General features: G+C 39.7%; 2 non-coding genes across 2 annotated transcripts; one reads left to right on the plus strand and one right to left on the minus strand.

Moving 5' to 3' along the window:
• Window positions 1–294: 294 nt before the first annotated feature.
• TRNAS-GCU (transfer RNA serine (anticodon GCU)) lies at window positions 295–376 on the plus strand. Its single transcript has one exon. It is a non-coding gene; the product is annotated as a tRNA-Ser (tRNA).
• A 5,446-nt stretch (window positions 377–5,822) lies between these two features.
• TRNAQ-UUG (transfer RNA glutamine (anticodon UUG)) lies at window positions 5,823–5,894 on the minus strand. Its single transcript has one exon. It is a non-coding gene; the product is annotated as a tRNA-Gln (tRNA).
• Between the last annotated feature and the right edge of the window lie 1,053 nt (window positions 5,895–6,947).

Genomic DNA, 6,947 nt, shown 5'->3' on the forward strand with positions numbered 1-6,947 from the left:
AGGTTTGAAATCCTGGCTATGTTCATTTATTCATGTGTTCAACAAGGATCTAGGTGTTTAAGCACCAAAGTGTACTGGTTTTACCTGGTCATTTTGTATATGCCAAGTAACTGGACCACTCTATGCGTCATTTTCAGTTTTATGGTTGCTGTGAAATGTTTCTTAAAAATCTGATCACTAGAATTGAGTCAGGATTAAACCAAGAGAAAGAAAAAAAAAAAAAAAGGCAATTTGATACAGTGCTCCAGAATAGAACTGCAGTGATGAAGGCATGATATTACTCTATTATCATTAGACGAGGTGGCCGAGTGGTTAAGGCGATGGACTGCTAATCCATTGTGCTCTGCACGCGTGGGTTCGAATCCCACCCTCGTCGTGAGGCTCTCCTTGGACTTCTTTGGTCCCTTCAGAACACCTGCTGTGAGAGAACAGTGTTAACTAGTAAGTAGCTTTCTAGTTGCCATGTGAATGGTGTTTGTCATCACCTGAAATGGCAACTTCCTCAGGGGACTTTTTTGAGGAAGAGTAGCTAACTAGGGATATAGAAAAACATTGCCTAAAATCATCCACAGAAGTATACACAATAAATTATTATATGTTGTACTTGTAGGAAATTTTCAGCCTATTTTTAGCTGTACTGTAATATTTCACAGAGTTTGCTAATTTAAACTGTCTCCCTCCCCAATAGACTACTTAACCATTACTAAGGATCTCTTGCTTTAATGAAGAGAGTATGCACCTGCTTAGAGACAAAACTGAAAATACATCCAGTAGAATATTTCCTGTTAGATCCAAGGATTCCTCCATTAGCAAAGCAGAGAAGAAAGTATTGTGTAGCTTCTCTTGTGATCTCCATTTCCATCTTGTCAGAACTTTGGGGGAAAGTATTTTTATACATACATAAAATATTATATTATTTTATAAAATAATTTTATTTAATTTTTATATATGAAATACAGCTTAACTTAGAATTATTAAAATATTTATAAATGTATAAGGTATACATATATGTAAAGCTATACAGCAAAATTTTGCATCCATTCTTATTTTCCAACCACCTAATTACATTCCCCACAAATAGCCATTTTATCTCTTCCAGAATCATATTAAGCATATATGAATATATACCACATGAAATAAATATAGCTTTTTATCTCAGATAACAAATGATAACATACTATGCACACTAGTCTGTGCCTTCCCTCTTTCCCTTAATCAATGTATCTTAGAGAGTTTTCCATATCATCACAAAAAGTGACAGTTTATTCTTTTCCAAGGATGTATGGTATTTCAACATATGGGTTACTGTATATTACTTAACCAGACCTCTATTGGACATTTAGGTTCCCCATCCCCATTTTTTGTTTTTATAAGCTATGCTAAAATGAATAAATTTGTATATTTATATATAATAATTTATAATTATACATAGATATTTATATTATTCTTATATATATGTAAAATTGAATGTGTATTTGTAACACTGTAAGATTAAATTTTTAAAAAGGCATTTGCTATGCCCTAGCATATATTTACACATACTTTCAAATTGCCCTTTAAAGGAATTTTGTTAATCTACACTCCCAGACAGTAATGTCTGAGGTCCTTGCTCCCCTCACCCTCCCCAATATGCTATGTTGCTAACTTTGGCTTCTCTGTCATTTTAGTAGGTGGAAGTGATATTGCAGTGTAATTTAATTTTCATTTCTCTCATTGCAACAAAATATTTGTTACATTTATAAAAATAGAATATTCTTTGCTTTAATTTGAATTTTGATTTTTTTTTTAAAAGGTGAGAACAATTTGAAGTATGATTTCTAGGCTGCTTCAAGTGTGTGTAGCGAATGAAGAATTCTGGGCTTCACTCTTGACCTATTAAATTATGATGTCAGGGAATGTGCTCTGGAATCTGTAATTTAATAAAGCATCCAGATGTTTCTCATGTTGATCTTAAAGCCTCATATTTGGTTGAGGTATATATGTATTACATTCAATCAGCCAAAATTCTGTTTATTTCTGTAAATATTCAGCCGAGGAAAGCTGCTCCTGCCATCAGTGTTCCCAGTCACATTCTCATATCTTGGAAAAATTAAAAATTTTGTTTCATATCCTCAGGAAATTGGCTATCTTTAATCCATTCTGTCCTCTACATTGGACACATTCTCTACATTGATTGTATCCTCAAATTCTGAATTAAATCTTTTTTCTGAAAAAGTAATTTTCCTAGGATATGTCTATAAGTTCTTTGAGGCAACTATCAAAGAAAAATTGCACTAGATGGAGTTAAGGAAGGAAGGAAGATGGGCAAGGAAGACTTTATTTAAGACTGTTGCAGTAGGGAAGATTGAACTCAATCTAGAATTCAAGAGAGGCAGCTGAGGATTTGTAGCCGAAGGGACAGAGTAAGGAGTCATTAGGTGGAAAATTACTAAAAAGAATTTGATTAAATATCAAGAGTGAAGAAGGGGAGCTTGAGTGGATATCAAGGATGCTGAGGGGGATTCTAGATAAACTGGCTAAGCAAGATTCTTGCCCAAATGCTGGGAAGGCCAAGGATGGTTTGTAAGAGGACTCATAGAAGCTTGACACAATTTTGGTCAAGTAGGGAGTTCTTGTTAATATCCACAGGGATTCCTTCAGCTTCCTGAAGGGATGGGAGACCAACGGCAGGTAAGATTCCCACAGAAGTATCCATATGTTCTCCCAGTCTCTCGTGTATCTGTTATTGATTCTGCCTCCCTATAGCAGCTGTTACTTGGCTTTCTCTCAAGTCCTGGGTCACTTGAGCACACTTATCTCCTCCAGCCAGGTATTTTTCATTACTTGTAATTTACAGACTTTGAATAACATGTGAGTTACTGAATTTGAGCTACAACAAATGGGTCCTTGATGCTAGATATGACCATAATGATTACATCATTAAATTCTCTGTCAGTATTTGAGATGCAGTAGTTCTCCCTTTTGTTATGTCATTTCCTGGAAGGTGTCTATTTGGGTTACTGTGTCACTGCTGCAGATGTCTGAGGATCACAGGATAGAAATGGAAGAGGTTGGAGGGGCTGCAGTTAGAAACTTCCTACATGGGGAAGGTTATCAGGCCAATTCAGGAGAGAATATTTTAGGGGGGTACTTTTGATCATATTAGCATCAACAAGGTAGAAAGAAAATAGGAGCATGCCTGCTAAGGCACCACCCCAAGCAGAAATGTTATTTCCCCCTGTAATTAGCATCATTACAGATCATATAAGTGGATGTACAGTCAAGTGTCCATAGTGGGGAACAAAAGAATCTGTTTTCATAAACTTAGTAACCTTAATTTGTTACAGAGTCTTGCATAACCAACAGTAATTCATAATAAGTCAATGAAATATTTATAGTTCAGTGAGTTATTGTAATTGGTGAGAGTAGGACTTGATTTAATTTTTTTGTTACATATTGTTGTTCAGGTACTCAGTCATGTCTGACTCTTTGCAACCCTGTAGACTGCAGCACGCTGGGATTCTCTGTCCTTCACCATCTCCTGGAGCTTGCTCAAACTCATGTGCATTGAGTTGATGATGCTGTCCAACCATCTTGTCCTCTGTCATTCCCTTCTCCTCCTGCCTTCAATCTTTCCCAGCATTAGGGCCTTTTCCAATGAGTCAGATCTTTGCATCAGGTGGCCAAAGTATTGGAGTTTCAGCTTCAGCATCAGTCCTTCCAATGAATGTTCAGGATTGATTTCCTTTAGGATTGACTGATTTGATCTCCTTGTGGTCCAAGAGACTCTCAAGCATCTTCTCCAATACCACAGTTCAAAAACCTCAATTCTTCAGCACTCAGCCTTCTTTACGGTCCAACTCTCACATCCATACATGACTAACTGGAAAATCACAGCTTTGACTAGATGGGCCTTTGTTGGCAAAGTAATTTCTCTGCTTTTTAATAGGCTGTCTAGGTTGGTCACAGCTTTTCTTCCAAGGAGTGTTTTTTAATTTCATGGCTGCAGTCACTATCAGCAGTGATTTTGCTGCTGAAAATAAAGTCTGTCATTGTTTCCACTGTTTCCCTATTTGCCATGAAGTGATGGTACCAGATGCCATGATCTTAGTTTTCTGAATGTTGAGTTTTAAGCCTACTTTTCCACTCTCCTCTTTCACCTTTTTCAAGAGGTTCTTTAGTTCCTCTTGGCTTTCTGCCATAAGGGTGGTGTCATCTGCATATCTGAAGTTATGGATACTTCTCCTGGCAAACTTGATTCCAGCTCAGGCTTCATCCAGCCCAGCATTTCTCATGATGTAATCTGCATAGAGGTTAAGTAAGCAGGGTGACAATATACAGCCTTGACATACTCCTTTCCCTATTTGAAACCAGTCTATTTTTCCATGTCCAGTTCTAACGGTTGCTTCTTGACCTGCATACAGATTTCTCAGGAGGCAGGTAAGGTGGCCTGGTATTCCCATCTCTTGAAGAATTTGCCACAGTTTGCTGTGATCCACACAGTCAAAGGCTTTAGTGTAGTCAATGAAGCAGAAGTAGATGTTTTTCTGGAATTCTCTTGCTTTTCGATGATCCAACGGATGTTAGAAATTTGATCTCTGGTTCCTCTGCCTTTTCTAAATCCAGTTTGAACATCCTGGAAGTTCTCGGTTCACTTACCTTTGAAGCCTAGCTTGGAGAATTTTGAGCATTATTTTGCTAGCGTGTGAAATAAGTGCAACTGTGCGGTAGGTTGCAACATATGAGAACATTAGAATGTGGAAGCAAGAAGGAACCTGAAAGTAGATCACTGGATTTAAGGGTTGCCTCTTACGACATAGGAGAGGTTAATTTCTATAGAACATAGACACCTGTCTTCGCCTAATTTAGTTCCAGTCCAACTGAAGGAAATCTTTTTTCCCACATGCCCACCTTTCTCTCTCTAACGGTACAGTAAGTGTCTTCCCAGAGCTAACCGGACTTTCCAAGTTTGATTAGCTTTGTCTCCAACTTGATTCCGGTCTACACACGGAGTACTTTTTCAGGGGGACATTTCTTGTCCCTGAGCCCCTGCTCGGGGGAACTGTTTCCTGGGTGCTTCGGCTGCGGGTGTTTGGCACTTTCCGAAGAGGTCTGATCAGAGCTTCGCCCCATTCCCCGCGGGTCCAAGTGGCGGAAGACGGAAGACACCTGGAGAACCGCGAAGGCAAAGGGCGTTTCACTCACCGGCAGCCTCCCTCAACCGAATTTACGCTCCTCTCCGGGCCCCTCCACCGCGTGCAACACGTTCTGTGCACTTAACTCTCTTCAAACGCGGGCGTTTTGTAATGAATCGGGAACGCCTGCTCCCGGCGCAGGGAGGCCAGCGACCGGTCGGGAGGTTAGCTTTTCTGATTGGACTGCAGGGACTGCGCTCTCCGCGGCTGCAAGTTTTCGAGGAGTTTCCCATCCGGCTTTGCATTTGGGGTGGATGATGGGACGAGAAGAAGGAATGAGAGAAGAGAGACGGGAGTGAACTGTCTCGGTGAAATGGGAAAGGGAAGAGGGGATAAGAAGTGACTCTAGGCGTGTGTGTCCGGGCGGAGGCTCAGCTCCTTGGTCCGCGGGGTTTTCGGCTTAGGAGCCCGCGCGGCGGCGAGGAGGCCTTCGTACCTCGGAGATTTTGAGATGCTGTCTGCATCAAGGAATTGGAGCTGCGGGAGCCGTTCCGCCCGGCCCCTGAGAAGTTCGTGAGGTTACTGGGAACAGCCACCAGCCACCATTTCTACTCAACCTCCCTGCTGTTGAACTTTGTGCGCTTGGAAAGCTTGATTTTAAAGAATCTGTTACTTCCCAGGCGATGCGAACTATAAAATGTTCTTCTGAGGTCCCACCGAGATTCGAACTCGGATTGCTGGATTCAAAGTCCAGAGTGCTGACCATTACACCATGGGACCAACCGAGAAGATAAAACCCCCTCCGCAATTATGGTTAAATATTCCCTCCACAGTAGGTTTTCAGTAGCTTCAACCCAGACCAGTTAGATCAAGTTTCATTGAGTCCATGCTGATAATGAAATCTGATGCTTTATTGCTACTGGGGAAGAGGCAATGGGCACAATATAATTCGAGACAATTCGCGCACTCTTTCTTCCGCTTCGGTTGGGAGCATATTAATTAACTTTCAGAAGACCAGCAGAGGCGGATCCAGGTTTTGTGAAGTTTGAAACTTACACGAGTTTCTTAAGAACACAAGGCTCTTTTTTTTAAAGAGAAAGAATAGACAGTCTCAACACAAAATTAGATACAGTTATTCCAAGACATATTTGATGTATCTGAGCGAAAACTAGGAAAAAGAGGCTGCAGTCTTAACTAATTTCATTACAATATACTTTTACAAGTTTTACAAAAATATATGTTCATACAGGGCGACACCTTCCAGGGCCTTAGAGAGGGGTCTTGACGCCCTTAGTGAAACATGATAAATACCCCTCCAAGGAGAAATTTGGCAGTATCTATAAGAATAATCTACTCAGCAATTTTTCTTTAAAAAAGCCATTCTACAGAAATAAAAACATTAAAAATTTAAAAATACATCTAAAGATGCTCACTAATATTTTTTTATATCAGAAACTTGAAAATATGCCTATCCATTCAATAGAAATAATATACTAAAAAGAATGGGATTGATATAGGTACACATGTTGGCTTGGCAGTTTCTGGAGAGATTTAGTCTAAGACTAGTAAGCAAAACTCAGCAATTTGCTGAAATGTAACATAGCATGACCCAATTTTTGTCATTGTTTGTGAATTTATAAATTCATTTTTAAATAGGTTAAGATTTTGTCCTGTTCCCTTTTGTGAGATATAATTACTTCAGTAATTAAAAGTGGAAAATGTACCCAAAAAATTTAATGCCCTCCAGTAGAGGACTTGGAAGTTGTGTTTACTCCGTGCTGACTGCCTACTACTGTGCTCAGTATGGCGGTGATCAGAGCGTGCAGAAAATGA

Source organism: Odocoileus virginianus, chromosome 27 (assembly GCF_023699985.2).
Source record: "Odocoileus virginianus isolate 20LAN1187 ecotype Illinois chromosome 27, Ovbor_1.2, whole genome shotgun sequence".
NCBI lineage: Eukaryota > Metazoa > Chordata > Mammalia > Artiodactyla > Cervidae > Odocoileus > Odocoileus virginianus.